The sequence below is a fragment of the Eriocheir sinensis genome, chromosome 15, assembly GCF_024679095.1.
Source record: "Eriocheir sinensis breed Jianghai 21 chromosome 15, ASM2467909v1, whole genome shotgun sequence".
Taxonomy (NCBI): domain Eukaryota; kingdom Metazoa; phylum Arthropoda; class Malacostraca; order Decapoda; family Varunidae; genus Eriocheir; species Eriocheir sinensis.
The window spans coordinates 21,393,178-21,419,439 of NC_066523.1; the positions used below are offsets into that span (position 1 = coordinate 21,393,178).

General features: G+C 43.8%; 4 non-coding genes across 4 annotated transcripts; 1 reads left to right on the forward strand and 3 right to left on the reverse strand.

The window, feature by feature from the left end:
- Nucleotides 1–2,293: 2,293 nt before the first annotated feature.
- Trnas-aga (transfer RNA serine (anticodon AGA)) lies at nt 2,294–2,375 on the reverse strand. The gene has a single exon. It is a non-coding gene; the product is annotated as a tRNA-Ser (tRNA).
- Nucleotides 2,376–4,825: 2,450 nt separating this feature from the next.
- Trnas-aga (transfer RNA serine (anticodon AGA)) lies at nt 4,826–4,907 on the reverse strand. The gene has a single exon. It is a non-coding gene; the product is annotated as a tRNA-Ser (tRNA).
- A 2,632-nt stretch (nt 4,908–7,539) lies between these two features.
- On the reverse strand, nt 7,540–7,621 carry Trnas-aga (transfer RNA serine (anticodon AGA)). Its single transcript has one exon. It is a non-coding gene; the product is annotated as a tRNA-Ser (tRNA).
- A 10,724-nt stretch (nt 7,622–18,345) lies between these two features.
- Nucleotides 18,346–18,426, forward strand: Trnay-aua (transfer RNA tyrosine (anticodon AUA)). The gene has a single exon. It is a non-coding gene; the product is annotated as a tRNA-Tyr (tRNA).
- Nucleotides 18,427–26,262: the final 7,836 nt, after the last annotated feature.

The following is a 26,262-nucleotide window of genomic DNA, read 5'->3' on the forward strand; positions in this document are numbered from 1 at the left end:
ATACTATGTTACTGGATCGTAGTGGACCAATAAACGGAAAAAGAGCTACAATATAAGATAACAGTGTGAAGGAAAGAAAAAATGGAAGGGGATGAGAGGAGTGGAGGGGAAGAGAGAATGGGAAGGGGAAGAGAGAATAGGAAGGGGAAGAGAGAATGGGAAGGGGAAGAGAGAATAGGAAGGGGAAGAGAGAATAGGAAGGGAAAAGAGAAGAAAATGGGAGGGGAAGAAATAATGAGAGGGGAAAAGTGAATGGGAGGGGAATGGAGAATGGGAGCAGAGAGAATGTGAGGAAAAGAGAGAATGGAAGAAGAGAGAATGGGAGGAAAAGAGAGAATGGGAATAGAGAGAATGGGAAAAGAGAGAATGGGAGGAAAAGAGAGAATGGGAATAGAGAGAATGGGAAAAGAGAGAATGGGAGGAAAAGAGAGAATGGGAATAGAGAGAATGGGAAAAGAGAGAATGGGAGGAAAAGAGAGAATGGGAATAGAGAGAATGGGAAAAGAGAGAATGAGAAAAAAAGAGAAAATGGGAGAAGAGAGAATGTGAAAAGAGAGAATGGAAGAGAATGGGAGGAAAAGAGAGAATGGCAGAAGAGAGAATGGAAAAAGAGAGAATGGGAAGAAAAGAGAAAATGGGAGAAGAGAGAATGGGAAAAGAGAGAATGGGAGGAAAGGAGAGAATAGGAGAAGAGAGAATGGGAAGAAAAGAGAGAATAGGAGAAGAGAGAATGGGAGGAAAAGAGAGAATGGGAAAAGAGAGAATGGGAGGAAAAGAGAGAATAGGAGAAGAGAGAATGGGAAGAAAAGAGAGAATAGGAGAAGAGAGAATGGGAAGAAAAGAGAGAATAGGAGAAGAGAGAATGGGAAGAAAAGAGAGAATAGGAGAAGAGAGAATGGGAAGAAAAGAGAGAATAGGAGAAGAGAGAATGGGAAAATAGAGAATGGGAGGAAAAGAGAGAATGGGAAAAGAGAGAACGGGAAGAAAAGAGAGAATAGGAGAAGAGAGAATGGGAAGAAAAGAGAGAATAGGAGAAGAGAGAATGGGAAGAAAAGAGAATAGGAGAAGAGAATGGGAAGAAAAAAGAGAGAATAGGAGAAGAGAGAATGGGAAGAAAAGAGAGAATAGGAGAAGAGAGAATGGGAAAAGAGAGAATGGGAGGAAAAGAGAGAATGGGAAAAGAGAGAATGGGAGGAAAAGAGAGAATGGGAAAAGAGAGAATGGGAGGAAAAGAGAGAATGGGAAAAGAGAGAATGGGAAAAGATAATGTGAAAAGAGAAAATGGAAGTAGAAGACAGAATGGGAGGGGAAGAGAGAAGGGGAGGGTAAAACACAATGGGTGAAGTAGAGAGCATGGAAGATCATAAAGTAGAAGGAGAGGAGAACAGGCTGCCGCTGGGAGTTGAGGCAAAGAACGTTGACGGTTCTTCGTGCAGCATTCATCTGAACACCGCTACGCCTCACCAGGGATCGCTATATTATTTCCCGCAGCGATATCAAACAACAGATTTAAGCCAAACCACAAAGTGTATCTCTCTCTCTCTCTCTCTCTCTCTCTCTCTCTCTCTCTCTCTCTCTCTCTCTTGTCATAATTTCTCCTCTCTCTTCGTTTAATCTTTACAGTTTCATCTCTCTTTTTCTTTTTTTCACTCAGAACTACTATATTGCTCTCTCTCTCTCTCTCTCTCTCTCTCTCTCTCTCTCTCTCTCTCTCTCTCTCTCTCTCTCTCTCTCTCTCTCTCTCTCTCTCTCTCTCTCTCTCTCTCTCTCTCTCTCAATTTACCGAGTGGCAGGTAATCCTTCGAGACATGAAGCAGTCCTCTTCAATAACATGATCCGTCGAGCCGAACAGCCGTCAGACTTGCCTCACCTCGCTCACCTCACAGCTCAGGAGGCCTCAGTTCATCACTTCGTCTCCTGCTCTTTCTTAGGCAACCGTACGGATCGGGAACAAGATTTGCCTCTGTTTTTCACTTAGAGGGCCTGGGAGCGACGTGAGAGATGGAAAACAAAGAAAATGGAATAGGTAGGTAATAATAGATCGCACAAGAAAGGGAAGACCAATCAATTCGCTTCCTCAGGTGACACGGAAACACACAGATAAGGTTAAAAGGAAAGAAAAAAAAGTAGTACCAAGAAATAATAACACATTGAATGAAAACGAGAAACAAAGACAATAGTTTCAAGACAATATGTAACTGATAAAATATAAACGGGAGAATATCTGTTGAGTTTTCATGAGTGTGACGAGGCGTATAATATTAAAAGTGTCAAAGTAGCTGCAAAACACCGCCGCAGTGAGTAGGATTCGAACCTACGCGGGAAGATCCCATCTGATTTCTAGTCAGACGCCTTAACCACTCGGCCATCACTGCTCTCTCTCACTGTCTCTCTCTCTCTCTCTCTCTCTCTCTCTCTCTCTCTCTCTCTCGCCCACTCAGAGTGGGCGCCTGTCACTAGTGGCGTCCCTCAGGGCTCGGTCCTTGGCCCAGTGCTCTTCATTATTTACATCAACGACGTGGATGTTGGACTCAATAACCGCATTAGTAAATTTGCAGACGACACAAAGATTGGTAACTCGGTTCTCACTGACGAAGACAGGCAAAGCCTCCAAGAGGATTTGCACAAAATTTCAGCTTGGTCGGATAGATGGGAGATGCCCTTTAACGTAGACAAGTGCCAGGTCCTTCAAGTTGGAACGAGGAATAAGAAGTTCGAATACGAAATGCGCGGCGTTAAACTCAAAAGCGTTCAATGCGTCAAAGACTTGGGGGTCAAAATCGCGTCAAACCTCAAATTCTCACAGCAATGCATCGATGCAGCAAATAAAGCGAACAGAATGTTGGGCTTCATTAAAAGAAACTTTGTATTCAAGAATAAAGATGTAATACTCCCGCTCTACAACAGTTTAGTCAGACCCCACTTGGAATATGCGGTACAGTTTTGGTCCCCCCACCATGCAAAGGATATTGCTAAATTAGAAGGTGTTCAGCGTCGGGCAACGAAAATTATCCCTTCCTTGCGCAACAAATCCTACGAAGAAAGGCTTTCTACCCTTAACATGTTCTCTCTTGAGAAACGTCGCCTCCGAGGAAAATTGATCGAATGTTTTAAAATACGTAATGGTTTCACGAATGTAGACAGATCAACATTGTTTATGATCGATGACAGTCTGCGCACGAGGAACAATGGCGTAAAACTCAGATGTAGACAATGTAAATTCAGACTGCACAAAATTTTTCTTCACCAACGTTGTAGTGCGAGAATGGAATAAGCTTCCACCATCAGTGGTTCAGTGTAACACGATTGACTCCTTCAAAAATAAGCTCGACCGTCACTTCCTTCAACTTAATATCAACTAGAGTAGAAGTGCAACGTTTTGGAGTCTTCTGATTAATGTAAAATCACTTAGGTTTAAGGACAGACCACCAAGTCTGGACCATGGGGTCTGTGTGGTCTGATTTTCTATGTAAATCTCTCTCTCTCTCTCTCTCACCTACTAATTCCACGCATTCATGCATTACTCTAACATTTTCTTGATGGCGTTTATTATATTGGCCCTCACCACTACTGCAAAATCTATAACCCTCACATACCAGTCTATTTTTAAACCATTTCTTGCCTAACTTTTCTGCCAAATCTGAATCTATCTAACTTAAACGCAAGGCTACGACTCATACTCTGCACTCCTACACGTTTCCGGAACATCCATAGAAGGGGCAGGGTAAGACTCGTTATCTCGTGCTCTTCCGTGAACATCCATAATTCCCACATCAAAAGGTCCTGTCAGAATATATGGCGCGCCTCTTCGTCCCATGCACATCACATCGTCCCTCAATACCTCTTCTGAGTGCTCACCTTGTTTACCGCAAACATAAATAACTTTCCGAGAACTTCGTGTTATTCTGAAGTAAGGAGACGCTGAGAGCTCTTAAGAATGGCTTAAATGTGTGTGTGTGTGTGTGTGTGTGTGTGTGTGTGTGTGTGTGTGTGTGTGTGTGTGTGTGTGTGTGTGTGTGTGTGTGTGTGTGTGTGTGTGTGTGTGTGTGAGAGAGAGAGAGAGAGAGAGAGAGAGAGAGAACGATTGCTGCAACTTGATCCTCGTAACCTCGCTTCTGCATGACGTCTCAGAAACCGGTCTCTCTCTCTCTCTCTCTCTCTCTCTCTCTCTCTCTCTCTCTCTCTCTCTCTCTCTTCGTTTAATCTTTACAGTTTCATCTTTTTTTCTTTTTTCACTCAGAACTACTATATTGCTCTCTCTCTCTCTCTCTCTCTCTCTCTCTCTCTCTCTCTCTCTCTCTCTCTCTCAATTTAGCGAGTGGCAGGTAATCCTTCGAGACATGAAGCAGTCCTCTTCAATAACATGATCCGTCGAGCCGAACAGCCGTCAGACTTGCCTCACCTCGCTCACCTCACAGCTCAGGAGGCCTCAGTTCATCACTTCGTCTCCTGCTCTTTCTTAGGCAACCGTACGGATCGGGAACAAGATTTGCCTCTGTTTTTCACTTAGAGGGCCTGGGAGCGACGTGAGAGATGGAAAACAAAGAAAATGGAATAGGTACGTAATAATAGATCGCACAAGAAAGGGAAGACCAATCAATTCGCTTCCTCAGGTGACACGGAAACACACAGATAAGGTTAAAAGGAAAGAAAAAAAAGTAGTACCAAGAAATATTAACACATTGAATGAAAACGAGAAACAAAGACAATAGTTTCAAGACAATATGTAACTGATAAAATATAAACGGGAGAATATCTGTTGAGTTTTCATGAGTGAGACGAGGCGTATAATATTAAAAGTGTCAAAGTAGCTGCAAAACACCGCCGCAGTGAGTAGGATTCGAACCTACGCGGGAAGATCCCATCTGATTTCTAGTCAGACGCCTTAACCACTCGGCCATCACTGCTCTCTCTCTCTCTCTCTCTCTCTCTCTCTCTCTCTCTCTCTCTCTCTCTCTCTCTCTCTCTCTCTCTCTCTCTCTCTCTCTCTCTCTCTCTCTCTCTCTCTCTCTCTCTCGCCCACTCAGAGTGGGCGCCTGTCACTAGTGGCGTCCCTCAGGGCTCGGTCCTTGGCCCAGTGCTCTTCATTATTTACATCAACGACGTGGATGTTGGACTCAATAACCGCATTAGTAAATTTGCAGACGACACAAAGATTGGTAACTCGGTTCTCACTGACGAAGACAGGCAAAGCCTCCAAGAGGATTTGCACAAAATTTCAGCTTGGTCGGATAGATGGGAGATGCCCTTTAACGTAGACAAGTGCCAGGTCCTCCAAGTTGGAACGAGGAATAAGAAGTTCGAATACGAAATGCGCGGCGTTAAACTCAAAAGCGTTCAATGCGTCAAAGACTTGGGGTCAAAATCGCGTCAAACCTCAAATTCTCACAGCAATGCATCGATGCAGCAAATAAAGCGAACAGAATGTTGGGCTTCATTAAGAGAAACTTTGTATTCAAGAATAAAGATGTAATACTCCTCTACAACAGTTTAGTCAGACCCCACTTGGAATATGCGGTACAGTTTTGGTCCCCCACCTTGCAAAGGATATTGCTAAATTAGAAGGTGTTCAGCGTCGGGCAACGAAAATGATCCCTTCCTTGCGCAACAAATCCTACGAAGAAAGGCTTTCTACCCTTAACATGTTCTCTCTTGAGAAACGTCGCCTCCGAGGAAAATTGATCGAATGTTTTAAAATACTTAATGGTTTCACGAATGTAGACAGATCAACATTGTTTATGATCGATGACAGTCTGCGCACGAGGAACAATGGCGTAAAACTCAGATGTAGACAAGTAAATTCAGACTGCACAAAATTTTTCTTCACCAACGTTGTAGTGCGAGAATGGAATAAGCTTCCACCATCAGTGGTTCAGTGTAACACGATTGACTCCTTCAAAAATAAGCTCGACCGTCACTTCCTTCAACTTAATATCAACTAGAGTAGAAGTGCAACGTTTTGGAGTCTTCTGATTAATGTAAAATCACTTAGGTTTAAGGACAGACCACCAAGTCTGGACCATGGGGTCTGTGTGGTCTGTTTTTCTATTTATATCTCTCTCTCTCTCTCTCTCTCTCTCTCTCTCTCTCTCTCTCTCTCTCTCTCTCTCTCTCTCTCTCTCTCTCTCTCTCTCTCTCTCTCTCTCTCTCTCTCTCTCTCTCTCTCTCTCTCTCTCTCACCTACTAATTCCACGCATTCATGCATTACTCTAACATTTTCTTGATGGCGTTTATTATATTGGCCCTCACCACTACTGCAAAATCTATAACCCTCACATACCAGTCTATTTTTAAACCATTTCTTGCCTAACTTTTCTGCCAAATCTGAATCTATCTAACTTAAACGCAAGGCTACGACTCATACTCTGCACTCCTACACGTTTCCGGAACATCCATAGAAGGGGCAGGGTAAGACTCGTTATCTCGTGCTCTTCCGTGAACATCCATAATTGCCACATCAAAAGGTCCTGTCAGAATATATGGCGCGCCTCTTCGTCCCATCCACATCACATCGTCCCTCAATACCTCTTCTGAGTGCTCACCTTGTTTACCGCAAACATAAATAACTTTCCGAGAACTTCGTGTTATTCTGAAGTAAGGAGACGCTGAGAGCTCTTAAGAGGGGCTTAAATGTGTGTGTGTGTGTGTGTGTGTGAGAGAGAGAGAGAGAGAGAGAGAGAGAGAGAGAGAGAGAGAGAGAGAGAGAGAGAGAACTTGATCCTCGTAACCTCGCTTCTGCATGACGTCTCAGAAACCGGTCTCTCTCTCTCTCTCTCTCTCTCTCTCTCTCTCTCTCTCTCTCTCTCTCTCTCTCTCTCTCTCTCTCTCTCTCTCTCTCTCTCTCTCTCTCTTGTCATAATTTCTCCTCTCTCTTCGTTTAATCTTTACAGTTTCATCTCTTTTTTTTCTTTTTTTCACTCAGAACTACTATATTGCTCTCTCTCTCTCTCTCTCTCTCTCTCTCTCTCTCTCTCTCTCTCTCTCTCTCTCTCTCTCTCTCTCTCTCTCTCTCTCTCTCTCTCAATTTAGCGAGTGGCAGGTAATCCTTCGAGACATGAAGCAGTCCTCTTCAATAACATGATCCGTCGAGCCGAACAGCCGTCAGACTTGCCTCACCTCGCTCACCTCACAGCTCAGGAGGCCTCAGTTCATCACTTCGTCTCCTGCTCTTTCTTAGGCAACCGTACGGATCGGGAACAAGATTTGCCTCTGTTTTTCACTTAGAGGGCCTGGGAGCGACGTGAGAGATGGAAAACAAAGAAAATGGAATAGGTACGTAATAATAGATCGCACAAGAAAGGGAAGACCAATCAATTCGCTTCCTCAGGTGACACGGAAACACACAGATAAGGTTAAAAGGAAAGAAGAAAAAGTAGTACCAAGAAATAATAACACATTGAATGAAAACGAGAAACAAAGACAATAGTTTCAAGACAATATGTAACTGATAAAATATAAACGGGAGAATATCTGTTGAGTTTTCATGAGTGAGACGAAGCGTATAATATTAAAAGTGTCAAAGTAGCTGCAAAACACCGCCGCAGTGAGTAGGATTCGAACCTACGCGGGAAGATCCCATCTGATTTCTAGTCAGACGCCTTAACCACTCGGCCATCACTGCTCTCTCTCACTGTCTCACACACTCTCTCTCTCTCTCTCTCTCTCTCTCTCTCTCTCTCTCTCTCTCTCTCTCTCTCTCTCTCTCTCTCTCTCTCTCTCTCTCTCTCTCTCTCTCTCTCTCTCTCTCTCTCTCTCTCTCTCTCTCTCTCTCTCTCTCTCTCTCTCTCTCTCTCTCGCCCACTCAGAGTGGGCGCCTGTCACTAGTGGCGTCCCTCAGGGCTCGGTCCTTGGCCCAGTGCTCTTCATTATTTACATCAACGACGTGGATGTTGGACTCAATAACCGCATTAGTAAATTTGCAGACGACACAAAGATTGGTAACTCGGTTCTCACTGACGAAGACAGGCAAAGCCTCCACGAGGATTTGCACAAAATTTCAGCTGGGTCGGATAGATGGGAGATGCCCTTGAACGTAGACAAGTGCCAGGTCCTTCAAGTTGGAACGAGGAATAAGAAGTTCGAATACGAAATGCGCGGCGTTAAACTCAAAAGCGTTCAATGCGTCAAAGACTTGGGGGTCAAAATCGCGTCAAACCTCAAATTCTCACAGCAATGCATCGATGCAGCAAATAAAGCGAACAGAATGTTGGGCTTCATTAAGAGAAACTTTGTATTCAAGAATAAAGATGTAATACTCCCGCTCTACAACAGTTTAGTCAGACCCCACTTGGAATATGCGGTACAGTTTTGGTCCCCCCACCATGCAAAGGATATTGCTAAATTAGAAGGTGTTCAGCAACGGGCAACGAAAATGATCCCTTCCTTGCGCAACAAATCCTACGAAGAAAGGCTTTCTACCCTTATCATGGTCTCTCTTGAGAAACGTCGCCTCCGAGGAAAATTGATCGAATGTTTTAAAATACTTAATGGTTTCACGAATGTAGACAGATCAACATTGTTTATGATCGATGACAGTCTGCGCACGAGGAACAATGGCGTAAAACTCAGATGTAGACAAGTAAATTCAGACTGCACAAAATTTTTCTTCACCAACGTTGTAGTGCGAGAATGGAATAAGCTTCCACCATCAGTGGTTCAGTGTAACACGATTGACTCCTTCAAAAATAAGCTCGACCGTCACTTCCTTCAACTTAATATCAACTAGAGTAGAAGTGCAACGTTTTGGAGTCTTCTGATTAATGTAAAATCACTTAGGTTTAAGGACAGACCACCAAGTCTGGACCATGGGGTCTGTGTGGTCTGATTTTCTATGTAAATCTCTCTCTCTCTCTCTCTCTCTCTCTCTCTCTCTCTCTCTCTCTCTCTCTCTCTCTCTCTCTCTCTCTCTCTCTCTCTCTCTCTCTCTCTCTCTCTCTCTCTCTCTCTCTCTCTCTCTCTCTCTCTCTCTCTCTCTCTCACCTACTAATTCCACGCATTCATGCATTACTCTAACATTTTCTTGATGGCGTCTATTATATTGGCCCTCACCACTACTGCAAAATCTATAACCCTCACATACCAGTCTATTTTTAAACCATTTCTTGCCTAACTTTTCTGCCAAATCTGAATCTATCTAACTTAAACGCAAGGCTACGACTCATACTCTGCACTCCTACACGTTTCCGGAACATCCATAGAAGGGGCAGGGTAAGACTCGTTATCTCGTGCTCTTCCGTGAACATCCATAATTCCCACATCAAAAGGTCCTGTCAGAATATATGGCGCGCCTCTTCGTCCCATCCACATCACATCGTCCCTCAATACCTCTTCTGAGTGCTCACCTTGTTTACCGCAAACATAAATAACTTTCCGAGAACTTCGTGTTATTCTGAAGTAAGGAGACGCTGAGAGCTCTTAAGAGGGGCTTAAATGTGTGTGTGTGTGTGTGTGTGTGTGTGTGAGAGAGAGAGAGAGAGAGAGAGAGAGAGAGAGAGAGAGAGAGAGAGAGAGAGAGAGAGAACGATTGCTGCAACTTGATCCTCGTAACCTCGCTTCTGCATGACGTCTCAGAAACCGGTCTCTCTCTCTCTCTCTCTCTCTCTCTCTCTCTCTCTCTCTCTCTCTCTCTCTCTCTCTCTCTCTCTCTCTCTCTCTCTCTCTCTCTCTCATTTCACGAGACCAGTTCACTCAATGACCCTCTTCCTCCTCCTCCTCCTCCTCCTCCTCCTCCTCCTCCTCCTCCTCCTCCTCCTCCTCCTGCTCCTCCTCTTCCTCCTCCTCCTCCTCCAACTCATGTCCTTTCTATAGCTCATGAGTAGCCTCCCACGTGAATGGATCCACATGGGGCAACTAATTAGTGTGTGTGTGTGTGTGTGTGTGTGTGTTTACAGGTACTCGATGTTTCCATAAATATTTGCATACGCACATTCGAATTTCCATAAACAAACACACACACACACACACACACACACACACACACACACACACACACGGTCCCGGTCTGAAGCAGTTACTCGGCTTGGCAATAATCACAAGAGGAGGTGCACGGATCCGTTCTATTGCGCGTCTTGATTAATTATTGCGGGGCCGTGAGTGATAGGGCCGAGTACTTAACGAGATATTAATTCCCTCAAGGGGCTGACGGGTTCCAGAGCCTCTCGCGAATTGCCTCCCTGGATTCACCTAGACTTGCAACACTGTATTTTATTGATTTATTGATTTTTCGTGTTCCACCTTCCTTGACCTCCAATAAACTCTGCTATATCATTTTCACCTTCCACCTCCATCTTTTTTATTACAATTTCCATCACTATTTCTATCATATCTTTCTCCTTCTCTCCATCATCACAATCATTATATGTTCTGTTTTTTTGCCCACTGATATCTAAATATGTATTAATCCTAGAAGTTAAAAATGAATAAAAGAATATGATGATAACGCTGATGATGATGGCAACAATGGTGACAATGATGATCGTAATTTGCGATGCTGATAATGATGATGAAGATGAGGAGGGTGAAGGGAAAAAAAGAAGAGATATGGAAACATGGAAACATGGAAAAGCAGGCAACAGAAGGCCTATTGGTTCATTACGAGGTTGCCCACTCTAGTGATTTAATCTGCTCGACAGCCACTTGGAGTTTGACTGGAAGGAGGAGGAGAAGAAGAAGCATCAGGGAGAGAACAACAACGATGACTACAATGGCTAAGAGAAAGAGCCCCAGGAGGATGAGGAGAAAGAGTAAGAGGAGTAGAAAGAGGGAGGAGGAGGAGGAGGAGGAGGAGGAGGAAGAGAAGGAAGAGGAGGAGGAGGACGAGGACGAAAAGGAGGAGAAGGAGGAGGAAGAGGAAGAGGAAGAGGAAGAGGACGAGGAGGAGGAGGAATACATAGGAATACATAGGAAGAACAGACACCAGAAGAGGAGTAGGAGGAGGAGGAGGAGGAGGAGGATAAAGAAGACGAGTCCTGTTAGTGTCACATCGTCATTGCCTCATTAATAGATATCAAATTTTCATCCCATTCTTTGTCGTCTTCTGAAAAGTTTGCTTGAAAATGTTGTCTTTGTCGTCACTCATGTTTTGGGCCTTTCTTTCTCTTCTTTTTTTTTTTTTTTGCCTTAGTTTTCTCATACGCTTTTTTTTTCTTTCACCTCTTGTTATTTTCTTCTCTTCCGCATCATTCAGTTTAACTTCTAACTCTGTGATTTCACTTTCACTGTCCATTTCTATCCGTTTATATCAATTTCCATCATTATATTACATCCACCATCCTCCTTCTTTCTGCATTGTGTTTCTTTTCTTCTCATCATTCACTTTAACATCACTTAATATTCACTAAGGTATTCTTCTTCATCTGTTATCTCTTCTTTTATCACCACTCGCCTCTCCTAGTCATCATCCTCATTATTATCGTTGTCATCCTCCTTTCCTCCTCTTCCTCATCTTACTCCTCATTCTCATCATCCTCATCACCACCATCCTCCTCCAGTACTTTAATAATCACCCCGGCATTCTTTCCTCCTGCTTCTCCTTGTCCTCATCCTCCTCCTAAAAGGTGTTCCATCACTTCGCGGCTCTGAACACGTAATTAGCACGATGTAAACAGGAGAGAAGACGGCCTGTGTTTGCTATGCGTCCTCAAAGCCATCCCCCTTCTCCGCCCCCCTCTTTTTCTCTCTTCTCTCCATGTTCCTTCCCCACTCCTTCCCGCCCCTTCCCATTACATCCTCTCCCACTGTAGTCTATAGCCCCAAACTCCTTCCCCACGCTCTTTGTTTCCTCTCTTCTTTCTTTCCCTTTACCTTTCCTTCCCTCCCCACTCCCTCTTTCCTCTCCTTCTTATCCCTTTTCATTACTCCCCCTCCCTCTGCAATCTCCAGTCCTAATCTCCTTTCTCTCAACTTTTGTCTCCTCTCCTCCCTTCTCCCTTTCCCTCTCTTCCCCTCTCCATTCCCTCTCCTTCCCTCCTCACTCGTTCCTATCCCTTTTCCTTACCTCTCTTATTCCTCTGCGCTCTCCAGCCCCAAACTCCTTCCTCTGTTTTTTGTCTCCTCATTCTCTCCATCTCCCCTCCCCTCTTCCTTTCCCTCTCCTCCCCTTTCCTTTCTATCCATTTTCTTTACTTCCCCTTCCTCTGCAGACTCCAGCCTCAAACTTCTTCCTCCGTCTTTTTGTCTCCTCTCCTCTCCTTCTCTTCATCTTCAGCTTCCAGTCTCCGTCCATACTATTCCACTTCGCACTGCTCCTTCCCACTCCTCATCTACCTTCACCCACCACCCCACACCTCCGCCAAGACACCAGGTTTTGCCCAAAGTGGAGGAACATGATTTTTCTCGTGTTGTACCTTGATGCAACTCTTTTTCTTCTTTTTGTTTTTTGGGGAGGAGGTGGGGAAGGCAAGTGAATGAGTGTTCCTTACTTCCGTGTGTGTGAAGGGAAGGAGGTGAGTGTGTGTGGGGGGGGGAAGGGGTTGTGTGTGTGTGTGTGTGTGTGTGTGTGTGTGTGTGTGTGTGTGTGTGTGTGTGTGTGTAATAAAAGGTGGCTCCGGGCGCAGGTAATCAAGGTGTAATCCTGCGGGAGTCTGGGCGGCGGCGAAGCACTACACGGCAGGGCATTGTGTTTACGTGTGTGTGCGTGTGCGTGTGCGTGTGTTTGTGTGTGTGTGTGTGTGTGTGTGTGTGTGTGTGTGTGTGTGTGTGTGTGTGTGTGTTTGGGTGAAGCTGTTGGCAGGAGACGAAAGGAAAATCGATTGTCCGATGAAGAGAAAGAAAGAGAGAGGCAAAAAAAAAAATATATATATATATATGGCTAGGTAAGGGAAAAGACAGGGAGGGAACAGTATCATCGGAGGAGATTAATGAGCACTGGAAGACGGGATGCCACAACACAAATATGATATCGGGCACAGTGGTTGATGATTACTGTTTTCATGTTGTTGATGTTGATTATACTTATTTATTCCGGTTTCTGTTCACGACGACTTCTGCTGGTATTATTACTGTTATTTGTACTACTACTACTACTACTACTACTACACTCACTACTACTACTAATGTTACTAATATTGTCACTGCTGATGCTACTACCTCTAAAATGTGTAGAAAAAGTGAAGATTTTCCTTCCCTTCACTTCTCCGCATTCTCCCTCTCTTTCTGGCCAAGATGAGAAAGTGGAGCGCGCGCACACACACACACACACACACACACACACACACACACACACACACACACACACACACACACACACACACACCCCAAGAAGCAGCCAACCAGCTAACCATGAACACGCCTCCCATACTGGCACGGGTTAACAATAAACGACACGGAAAGAAAAAAAACAGAAACCCACATGTACGGGAGGCACTGAGGAAAACACACACACACACACACACACACATACACATACACACATACCTTCCCCCCCCCCCCCCCCAACACGTACACACAATCATCCACCCCTCACACACACAGACAGAGGGGTACACGCACGGCCAGTCTTCCCGTCAATAGCACTCGAAACAACGGCTCGGTTTTTAATATTTCCGCCTTGGAAGGAAGGAAGGAAGGCAGTGTGATATAGGACGACCATCCGAAATCAATACGGGCACTAAAGAAGGAGAGAGAGACACAGCAGGGCGCCTCTCCATCGACAACACACGAGTTAGGGAAAGAGGGAGACGCAGTGAAGAAGGGGAAGGGAGACGGGAGGCGGAGGGAGAAAAGGAAACCATTCTACGGAACTCAACCGTAAAAATCATAATATTTACCTTTGCAGCCACAGGCAAGGAGGGAGAGTGAAGGAGAGAGAGAGAGAGAGAGAGAGAGAGAGAGAGAGAGAGAGAGAGAGAGAGAGAGAGAGAGAGAGAAACAGGAGTGAGAGAGAAAACAAGAGAGAGAGAGAGAGAGAGAGAGAGAGAGAGAGAGAGAGAGAGAGAGAGAGAGAGAGAGAGAGAGAGAGAGAGAGAGAGAGAGAGAGAGAGAGAGAGAGAGAGAGAGAGAGAGAGAGAGAGAGAGAGAGAGAGAGAGAGAGAGAGAGAGAGAGAGAGAGAGAGAGAGAGAGAGAGAGAGAGAGAGAGAGAGAGAGAGAGAGAGAGAGAGAGAGAGAGAGAGAGAGAGAGAGAGAGAGAGAGAGAGAGAGAGAGAGAGAGAGAGAGAGAGAGAGAGAGAGAGAGAGAGAGAGAGAGAGAGAGAGAGAGAGAGAGAGAGAGAGAGAGAGAGTTGCTTCAAACTATCGCCCAATTAGCTTAACATCGGTTATAGGGAAGATGCTGGAGTCCATAATAGCCAGGAACATTCAGCATTTAGAGAAACAGCTTAATTCACGACTCGCAGCATGGGTTCACAAAAGGTAGGTCATGCCTCACCAATCTCTTGTCCTTCTACAATAAAGTATTTGAGGCGGTTGACAGAGATGAAAATTATGATGTAATCTATCTTGATTTTAGTAAAGCGTTTGACAAAGTTCCTCACCAACGACTGTTGCTTAAATTACAGGCTCACGGAGTAGAGGTGTAAAGTTTGAACTGGGTCAAGGCGTGGCTTAGCAGTAGGAAGCAAAGAGTGCAAATCAATGGTAAAAGATCTGACTGGGGATGTGTTGAGTGGGGTCCCACAAGGTTCGGTATTAGGTCCACTTTTGTTTATTATTTATATCAATGACTTAGACACAGGAATTAGTAGTGATGTTAGTAAATTTGCAGATGATACCAAGATCGGTAGACTAATTGAGTCGGATCAGGACGCTAGTATTCTCAAGGTGAACTCAACAGATTATATGACTGGGCGGATAAATGGCAGATGGAGTTCAATGTAGGGAAGTGCAGTATTCTGAGTGTAGGTAGGAACAACCCTCACATAACTATTGCTTAAATGACACTCTCATAAGTAGGTCTGGGTGCGAGAGGGATTTAGGGGTCTTAGTGAGCTCTGATCTCCGTCCAAGGGCACAATGCATTCAAGTTAGAAATCGAGCTAATAGGGTACTGGGATTTATTTCAAGGAGCGTAAGCAACAGAAGCCCCGAAGTCTTCCTCAAACTATATTTAGCATTAGTTAGACCTCATCTTGACTATGCGGTTCAGTTCTGGTCACCCTACTATAGAATGGATATCAAAATGTTAGAATCGGTGCAGAGGAGGATGACTAAGATGATTCAGGGGTTGAGAAACTTGCCATACGAGGAAAGACTCAAACAGTTAAACTTGCATTCTCTAGAAAGGCGAAGGGTGCGTGGAGACATGATCGAGGTTTATAAATGGATGAAGGGCTTTAATAAGGGAGACATTCATAAGGTTTTGTTGGTAAGAGAACCGGGTAGGACACGAAGTAACGGGTTTTAACTGGATAAATTCAGATTCAACAGGGACATAGGCAAAAATTGGTTTACTAACAGGGTGGTGGATGAGTGGAATAGGCTTAGCAGTCATGTGGTGAGTGCCAATACAATTGTCACATTCAAAAATAGACTAGATAAATAATTATTCATGGACAGCGATATTAGGTGGGGTTAGATACACGGGAGCTTAGGGTCAAAGGAGCTGCCTCGTACAGGCCTACCGGCCTCTTGCAGACTCCTGCGTTCTTATGTTCTTATGTTCTTATGAGAGAGAGAGAGAGAGAGAGAGAGAGAGAGAGAGAGAGAGAGAGAGAGAGAGAGAGAGAGAGAGAGAGAGAGAGAGAGAGAGAGAGAGAGAGAGAGAGAGAGAGAGAGAGAGAGAGAGAGAGAGAGAGAGAGAGAGAGAGAGAGAGAGAGAGAGAGAGAGAGAAAGAACAAAAGAGAAAGAACAAGAGAGAAAGAACAAGAAAGAAAGAAAACTAGGGAGAGAGAAAACGAAAGAGAGAGTTAAGAGAGAAACAAACAGACAGACAGACAGACAGACGCAAACACAATGACAGAGAAACAGAGAAACACACAAGTCAGACAAACAAACAGACGGACAGACATATGGATACAGAGACAAAGAAAACAAACGCCACCCCTGAATATAAACACCTGAGGCCTTTGCACGTGCCCCATTTTAGGTTGTTAGGCGGCCAGGTGGGGCGCTGAGGGGCCGCGAACAGGTAAGCTGGAGGGGATTGTTTACCTTGGCCGTCTCTCCTTGGCACCCTCACCTGTTCCGCCACAACTTCCTTACTCTCTCTTTCTTTCTCTCTCTCCTTTCCTCCTCACCTCTTCTCTTCCCTCCGTACCGAGAAACACTGAGGGAGCAGAACACATAATAAAGGGACCGTGCATAGAGATAAGAGTCAAAGTTTAGGCACAGGAAGGGAGTGTGACAGGATTTATTTTCTATGGCTATCCTGTCTGTTTGTTTGATGTGTATGTTCCTTGTTTCCGCCGTGTTTCTATAATTGTAGCTATCTATGTCTGTCTATATGTCTGTTTCCTTCGTTTGTCTCACTATCGATCTGTCAATCTTTATTCTTGCCTACCTAATTATCTGTATCTGTTTATCTACCTATCTATTTATCTATCTATCTGTCTGTCACTGTTTATCTATCTATCCATCTCTCTATATAACCGTCTCTCTCTCTCTCTCTCTCTCTCTCTCTCTCTCTCTCTCCCCCCTAAGGACCTACAGACCAATTAGGTTAACTTCCATTGTCTACTGAGTTACCAAATCCATAATCAGCCTCGCCCAAAAACCTTCCCCGAGTCCCTCTCACTGATTGCCGCTCATCAGGCATTCCCGTCATACACTCCGACGAAAGGGACTCGCCCAAACAAGCTTATTGGATCCCCTTTGTGCGTGTTCCCTCCACCCCCTCGTTCAAACTAATTCCATCACCCCGGTAGTAATGCGATACGCCTGGAATGTATCTTTGATTGGAAAAAAAAAAGTGTAGTTTGAATGTTGTGACCTTTGATTTGTAGGAGGCAATGCAATATCTTTAATAGGTGAGGAATAGGTTCAGTCCAGGCGAGATATTAAATAGAGTCATATAATATCTCTTCATCTTTCTGAAAACATTATAAGATAGGTAACTTTAGATTTGTCGAGGCCAATGTAATATTTCAACAGGAGAGAAATAGGTTCAGTCCAGGCGAGATTACTAAAAAGAGTCATATATATCTCTTCATCTTTCTGAAAACATTATAAGATAGGTAACTTTAGATTTTTGTAGAGGCCAATATAATATTTTAACACGAGAGAAATAGGTTCAGTCCAGGCGAGATATTAAATGGAGTCATATTTATCTCTACATCTTACAGACAACATTAAAGCTTGGTGATTTCAGAGGATAATAGAAAGCCTTCCGTATGATCTCAGTAAGTTATGGAGTTTCAGTTAAAATAATGATGGAAAAAAAACAGGAGTGAAACTATCTGTCCTTTTGTAATTTTCTCTACAGTACAAAAAGTCACTAAAGTTACTGAAAAAGCTAAGACAGGCCACAGACAACACACATACACAGCACCGTTTCAGTTTTATTGCCTTACAAGGAAAAAGCTAGGAAAAGGACCATCTCTAATCTGCAAGGTGATTCATTAAGGCCAGGCAAATAAAGTGATATAATCATGATACTATTAAGAGCGACATAATTTCCAAGCATTCCTGTGCAACATGCTGTGTAAAGAGGCTTGAAAACAACTCACGATTTACCACTTTTTTATAATTTGTTGTTAGAATAAATGTTTAAAAGATACAGACGAGGTGTTCATAAACCCCGTGAATGTTTTTAGTGGAGTCAATTAATGTTTTAGAAAGAGAACAGATATTAAAGGCTCCGTGAATATTATTAGATGCGTGAATAACTGTTTTGAAGAGACAGGCGAAATATTAAACAGACTTTGCTGTGTGAATAAATGTTTTAGAAAGAGAGAAGAGGTATTGATAACTCCATGAATATAATTAACTGCGTGAAAAAATGTTTTGGCGAGACAGACAAGATATTATGAACTCTGTGAATATTATCAATTGTGTGGATAAATATTTTGGAGAGAAAGGAGAGATAGTATTGACTTCATGAATATTGTTAGTCGTGTAAATAAATGCTTTGGAGAGACAGACGAAATATTTAATAGACCGCGAATATTATTAGTTGTGTGAATAAGTGTTCTGGAGAGAGAGAGAGAGAGAGAGAGAGAGAGAGAGAGAGAGAGAGAGAGAGAGAGAGAGAGAGAGAGAGAGAGAGAGAGAGAGAGAGAGCGAGAGAGAGAGAGAGAGAGAGAGAGAGAGAGAGAGAGAGAGAGAGAGAGAGAGAGAGAGAGAGAGAGAGAGAGAGAGAGAGAGAGAGAGAGAGAGAGAGAGAGAGAGAGAGAGAGAGAGAGAGAGAGAGAGAGAGAGAGAGAGAGAGAGAGAGAGAGAGAGAGAGAGAGAGAGAGAGAGAGAGAGAGAGAGAGCAGTGTTGGCCGAGTGGTTTAGGCGTCTCACTATAAATCAGATGGGATCTTCCGCGTAGGTTCGAATCCTACTCACTGCGGCGGTGTTTTGCAGCTACTTTGACACTTTTAATATTATACGCTTCGTCTCACTCATGAAAACTCAACAGATATTCTCCCGTTTATATTTTATCAGTTACATATTGTCTTGAAACTATTGTCTTTGTTTCTCGTTTTCATTCAATGTGTTATTATTTCTTGATACTACTTTTTTTTCTTTCCTTTTAACCTTATCTGTGTGTTTCCGTGTCACCTGAGGAAGCGAATTGATTGGTCTTCCCTTTCTTGTGCGATCTATTATTACCTACCTATTCCATTTTCTTTGTTTTCCATCTCTCACGGCGCTCCCAGGCCCTCTAAGTGAAAAACAGAGGCAAATCTTGTTCCCGATCCGTACGGTTGCCTAAGAAAGAGCAGGAGACGAAGTGATGAACTGAGGCCTCCTGAGCTGTGAAGTGAGCGAGGTGAGGCAAGTCTGACGGCTGTTCGGCTCGACGGATCATGTTATTGAAGAGGATTGCTTCATGTCTCGAAGGATTACCTGCCACTCGCTAAATTGAGAGAGAGAGAGAGAGAGAGAGAGAGAGAGAGAGAGAGAGAGAGAGAGAGAGAGAGAGAGAGAGAGAGAGAGAGAGAGAGAGAGAGAGAGAGAGAGAGAGAGAGAGAGAGAGAGAGAGAGAGAGAGAGAGAGAGAGAGAGAGAGAGAGAGAGAGAGAGAGAGAGAGAGAGAGAGAGAGAGAGAGAGAGAGACGGGATTTTAATAACTCCGTGAATATTATTAGTTGTGTGAGTATATGTTTTGTAGAGACGGACGGGCCATTAATGAACTCGTGTGTTTTAGTGCATATTACAAACTGGAACATGAGGCATTACTACAAACGTTTTAATGTATTCCACGGGTCAAAACGATTCATCATTTCAAACTAATTGACTCCCTTCACATACCTGGACTAGCAAACTTAGAGACGTTGGTGAGGAAAACACGAATCATAATCAGAAATATTAACAACGTAACGAGGAAACAAACCGACGAAGAGGCGAATCAGAAATTAAATAAATGAACGAAGGAGAAACGTGGATAACGAAGTAAACGAAGGAAGGAAAAAACGTAATATCAGTGAAGGAAATAAACGAGGGAAGGAAAAAACGTAATATCAGTGAAGGAAAAAAACGAACGAAGGAAAAAACGTAATATCAGTGAAGGAAATAAACGAAGGAAGGAAAAAACGTAATATCAGTGAAGGAAATAAACGAGGAAAGGAAAAAACGTAATATCAGTTAAGGAAATAAACGAGGAAAGGAAAAAACGTAATATCAGTTAAGGAAATAAACGAAGGAGGAGCGAATTGACCTTAAAATCAATGAACGAAGAAGCGCATTGACAGTGTAACAACGAGATAAATAACAAAAAAGATACCGTCAATATACACGCTTAGTCTTCATAAACAATACATTTAAAAAGCAACGAAGGTGAGAGTAGACATTATATTACTCTCTCTTTCTATCTGTTTATCTAACTATTCATCTCTCTCTAGTTATCTATCTATCTATATGTCTATCTATCAGTCTATCTATTCTGCTATGTATCTATATCTATCAGTCAATATATCTATCTATCTACCCATTCAACCTTCTTTCCATGGCAGGACAGTACACGAGTGGGGCCGAAGAATCGCTCCCTATCTTCTAATAAAGGGAATAAAACAATAAAGAGGGGGCAGCCTACGACCCTCAGCGGCCCTCATTATCATGCGTGAGTCGCGGTGGTGTGGTGGTGGTGTGGTGGTGGCGTGGCGGCGGTTCTCCTGTTATTGAGGTGGGGTGGTAGGTAACATTGGTGATTGTGTGTTGGTGTGGTACATGTATTAGAATGACAGTGGTGATGGTGTGGGAACGTGGTGGTGGTGGTGGTGGTGGTGGTAGTGTGGTAGTAGTGATGGCCGTGCTGATGGTGTAGCAGTGTGGTGGTGGTAGTGGTGACGGTGGTGGTGGTGTTGGTGGTGGTGATGATTGAGAGTTGGTGGTGTTCTCCTATTAACAGCATCACCAACGCTTTCCCTTCAATAATGCGGCTGTCATGCAGAGGAGGAGGAGGAAGAAGAGGAGGAGGAGAAGGAGGAGGAAAAGGAGACGGAGGAGAAGATGGAGGAGGAGAAGGATGAAGGGCAAAAGGAATGACGTCAGCAAGAGAGAGGACGTGAGGGTAAGGAAGATGGAAGTCTCTCTCTCTCTCTCTCTCACACACACACACACACACACACACACACACACACACTCGCCACTCTTAACATCCGTCACACGCAACACCACCACCAATAGTGTTGATTAAAAGTCAATGAACTAATCACCGCCACCACCACCCACAACACCAATGCTGCTCTCCACGTCCGCCGCGTACCAACACCACCACCACCACCACCACTACCATCTGCCCCATTTCATAACACGTAGAGTAGAAGTGCGTTTTGCTGATGAGATGAAGAAACATGTCAAATCAACAGAGGGTTCCGTGGAAAGGGAGAGGGAGGGAAGCATGGCGAAGGCAAGGGCGAAATGGGGACGACAAGGGAATGGGGGAGAAAGGGGAGAGTAGATTCCGTGGCAAGGAGAGGGAGGGCGAAGGCAGGGACGGTTGGGGGAGGAAGAGAAGGGGATGAGATGGAAGGGCAGAGAAGGGTTCGTGGGGAGAGAAGGAAGGGAGCGGGGGTGAAGATAAGGAAGACAGAGGGAAGAGGAGGAGGGAGAAATAAACAAAAAAAAAAAAAGAATTCAGAGAGAGAGAGAGAGAGAGAGAGAGAGAGAGAGAGAGAGAGAGAGAGAGAGAGAGAGAGAGAGAGAGAGAGAGAGAGAGAGAGAGAGAGAGAGAGAGAGAGAGAGAGAGAGCACTTTTCAATATGCAGTTCACGCGCAAGAATACAAGCAGAGCAGAGCACCATTTTATCTCCTCTGTTTGTCCCGCGCTGTGCTAAAATAAAGAGAGGAAAAAATCTAAACCGCCGCCGCCGTTGAATTTCATGAGTAGTAATTATATAGATTTCACGACATATTTTATTTTATCATATTTAGAAAACCCGTGGAAAAGATGGAGGGGACGTGTGCCCGCTCATCAGTTTGTGAATTTAACATTAACGAGAAGCGAATAATGAGACGCTGGAGAAGGGGAGGATGGAAGGGGGAGGGAGGAGGGTGGGAGGGGAAGGGTTAGGGACAGGAGCGGGAATGAAAAGAAGACAAAAGGGTAACAAAAGAGCATCGGATGACGGGGAATACCATACTGAGAGAGAGAGAGAGAGAGAGAGAGAGAGAGAGAGAGAGAGAGAGAGAGAGAGAGAGAGAGAGAGAGAGAGAGAGAGAGAGAGAGAGAGAGAGAGAGAGAGAGAGAGAGAATAGGTAATAAGAGTCGTTCTATTGCAGGACAAGTGTAAGAATAGCAGAAAGACTTTTGTTCTGCAGTGAACTATTTATGTCTGAAAATGATGTAGCCATTAAAGATTTTTATTACTTGTTGTTGCTGTTGTTAATGTTATATACTATTATGAACATTAGTTATATCATTGTTATTATTTTCATTATTATTATTATTATTATTATTATTATTATTATTATTATTATTATTATTATTATTATTATTATTATTATTATTATTATTATTATTATTATTATTATTATTATTATTATTATTATTATTATTATTATTATTATTATTATTATTATTATTATTATTATTATTATTATTATTATTATTATCATTATTATTATTACCATTACCATTATTACAGCTATTACTGACGCAGCCACTCCACCACCAACACCGCACCACCACCACACCATTACCACCACCACCACCAACAACAACAACAACAAAAACAACAACACCCACATCCTCCACAACATCATATTATATTTTACAAATTACATTAGAGAAAATTTATGAACGCGAAGAATTTCATTAGATTTCTAGCAGCGCTAATGGCAAAAAAGCTGCAAGTATTTTCGTTCCGTGCACGTTGCTGAACAAGTACGTAATATTTCGCTATGCCCGACCGCCCTGCCGAAAGCTATCTCATTTTACATAGTGCTTTTTCCCAGAACATCGCTTTCAATACATTACTGAAACGATGACTACATTTTCATATAATGCAAAACGTTCTCTCATTAAAATCGTTTCGTCTTACAACTTGTTATTATTCTGGACCAAGTTTCAAGTTTCCTGCGATAAAACTTTCTCCATCATATTACTTAAAACTGGTCCGCGACTAATCGGCCGGAAGCTCAGAGGTCGCCTTCCGCTCGGGCTCTTTGAGAAGGTATTGGGCGAGCGTTCCGAATCTTCGGGAGGCCCTGCAAGCCGTCCCCGACACGTGATCTGATTATGTTGTCGCGAGGATGTACAAAATTTGTTGACGGCTTTTCTCCAGTACAGTCACTGCCGTTTGGAGCGGTGTGCCGAGGACAGGCTGATTTCCGTGAAATATTTATAATCTACATGTTGGACATAATTCATTTTATTTCACTGCTTTTGTTTCGTTATAAAAATATATATATTTATCATAAATAAATCATCAGTTTATAACCACTTGTTATTAAAATGTAATCCTTTACTGTGTGGCGTGATCTTGGCTTCCTGCTCGGTATAGTGTCTGTTCTGCTTCCATCCGGACGTGTACTTCTTTACAATGTCTGCCAACAAAACAATTAAACTCCCGAGCTAATGAATATTAAGTCCTCGCTTCAGTCATGCTACAAACTTTGATCTTTGCGATTAAGGCTGAAGCTTTAACAATACCGGACTGAAAATGTCAGCCAATTCTTCAAGCGCACATAATTCCCATTAAGGGTAAGCACGGAAACACAAGATTACATGGCAATAAAAACAATTTATTGTTGAACATTAACATTATGATTATAACAGCCTGTGCTGAAAACATCAACACACTTCTGGAAACACAGCATTCGCCCCACGCATAAAAGTCATCATCATTGCTGTGCCTCGTCCATAAAAAGTTTCATTTTCATTTTCACCGCGAAGCCCACTGAGTGTGTCCTGCATCCCGAAAAGCTGGACAGACAGTGACCACAGAAAAAAAAGAACAGGTACCAATGTCTTTTTTATCATAGGCAATAATGGAAGCTGCACAGAGGACGGAAAATGCCATAGAGAGAAAAATGAAGGTCGCGACGCACTGTTTGACGAGTGAATATTCTGAGTTCCATAAAGATGCATTGACGGAGATGATGATGACTGATTAACGATGATGATGACAATGATAATGATGATGATAATGATGGAGATGAAAAAAGCTGTGATGATGATGACGATGACGAGCAATCACCTTCACCACCACCAGAACGACACTGAACAATGGCACACAAAAAGTAAACACGAAAATACCCAACACAACACACCTGCCCTGCCCTGCCTCTACCCGGTGTGTGTGTGTGTGTGTGTGTGTGTGTGTGTGTGTGTGTGCGTGTGCGTGTGCGTGTGTGTGTGTGTGTGTGTGAACCCAGGTAGTAAGGCCTCGACCCCATCCAAACCTTGATTAATTAGTCTTGGCGTGGCGGCGGAAGAGGTGTCTGGCTTCGAGTCGGTGGTAGAGACAGCGAAGAGAAGCACGGAAGAGAAGGCTGAGAAGTGGCAGAGGAAAGATGGAAAGTGGCGAGGAAAAAAAAAGGAATAAGGTGGCGAAGATGAAGTAGAGTGAAAAGGATGAAGAAAACAGGGAAAGGTGAAAGACGAAGATAAGGAGGAGGAAATAGGGGAAGACGAGAGCGAGGAGGAAGAGGAGGAGGAGGAAAGGAAGACGAGGACGAGGAGGCAAAGGAAAATATTAAGGAAAAGCTGATGCTGAAAATGACGCCTATTATGGTGATGAGGAAGAAAAGAAAAAAATACATAAATGAAGCAAAACATGAAGAGGAAAACGACGAGCTGGAGGCGGCAGAACGAGAGGACAATGTGGAAAAAGTAAGGACAGGGAGGAGCATGATATTGCCATGGCAGAGGAGGAAGAGAGAGGGGAAGAATAGACGAGTAAATTACGCTGAGGAAATAAGAGAAAGAAATGAGAAGAGATCTTTACGTGAGGCAGAAGCGATAGAGGAAGGGAAAGACAGACAGACAGACACCCAGAAAGATACACACTCCAGAACAAGCAAAATAAGAAAAAAAACATACCAGATGGAAACAGAAACCCAGGATGCGAGGGGAAAAAACTCAAGGGAAAGAGAAACAGAGAGAGAGAGAGAGAGAGAGAGAGAGAGAGAGAGAGAGAGAGAGAGAGAGAGAGAGAGAGAGAGAGAGAGAGAGAGAGAGAGAGAGAGAGAGAGAGAGAGAGAGAGAGAGAGAGAGGAAAAAAATAAAAGAGGGACAGGTGGCGGAGGGAGCGAGAGACTAGGGAGGCTGCGGACCGGGGGAAAAAGAAAGAGAAAGAGAGACACAGGGGAGAAGGGGGAAGAGAGGGAGAGACAGGGGGAGAGAAGGGGGCCCGGAGTGGTGGTGGTGGCAGGTGCACACTCCACATAGGCAATTTGATAATGGAAAAATTCATCTGTGGTAAGTGAGCGGACTATGCCTGGCGGGTTGAGCTTCCCGGTGGCCTTTATTATATTATTTGTGAGCGGCGCGACGAGCATTGGGGCCCAGCGCATGATCCTTCCCTCGTAAAGAATGGACCAGAGGGACGTGGGAGGGTACGGCGGGGTCTGAGAAGGGTGGTGACGGCTGGGTAGTGGTGGTGGTGGTGAAGGAAGGACAGGTGGAAGGATGGCTGACAAGATGAAAAGGGGGCGGTAGGTATAAGGACATTGACTTCTCGTTTGGCCACTCTCAACTATCTTCTGTTCTGGGAGCGGCAAGTAGCGGGCCGTTTTTTCTTTTTCTTACACTTTTTGTTGCCCTTGTGCCGACTCTTTTGTTGTAAAATAAAAAATAGGTGTCTCAGAAGGATGATGAGATGAGGAAGAGAGGATGGTGAGGGTTGTGTGAAGAAGGAGAGGATGAAAAGAAAGTTGGGAGGTGAGGACTGAAGGAGAGATGGAAGGATAGAGTGATGGATGGGGGGAAGGATGGAGGGAGGGAGGGATAGCGAACTGGAGTATCAAAAGAGTATGTATAGAATAAAAAAGAATTATGGTTGAGAGATCGATAGATAGATAAAGAGAGAGAGAGAGAGAGAGAGAGAGAGAGAGAGAGAGAGAGAGAGAGAGAGAGAGAGAGAGAGAGAGAGAGAGAGAGAGAGAGAGAGAGAGAGAGAGAGAGAGAGAGAGAGAGAGAGAGAGAGAGAGAGAGAGAGAGTAATATATCAACACAGGTCAAAAAACTCACTGTTAAAATTAATAAAGGACAGACAAAAGCAATTATTTACAACGATGCCAACAAACGAAATGCACACACACACACACACACACACACACACACACACACACACACACACACACACACACACACACACACACACACACACACACACAAGTAGCATCTAGGTCGAGAGAAGCAGGAGTGCGCCGGGGAAAAGTCTGGATAGAATAGTAAAAAAAAAATAATAATAATAAAGAGGCAAGAAGGGAAGGGAGAAAATCAGGGGTAAGGGAGATGCAGGAGAAGCAGCTGAGGAAGGGAATGGCTGATTAGGAAGGGAGAAGGAGGTAGGGATGGAAGGAGCAAACTAGAAGGAGAGGGAAGGAGAGGAAGGGGATAATTACATATAAATGAAATAAAAGAAAGGGGAGGAAGAAGTAAAGGAGGGGCAGAAAAGAACGAAGGGAAGGGATAATTAGAAAGGGAGGAGGAGGAGGTTATGGAAGAAGAAGCTAAGGAGAAGCAGAAGAGGAAGAAAGGAAGCGGATAATTGTAAAAGAATAGAAGCAAAGGAAGA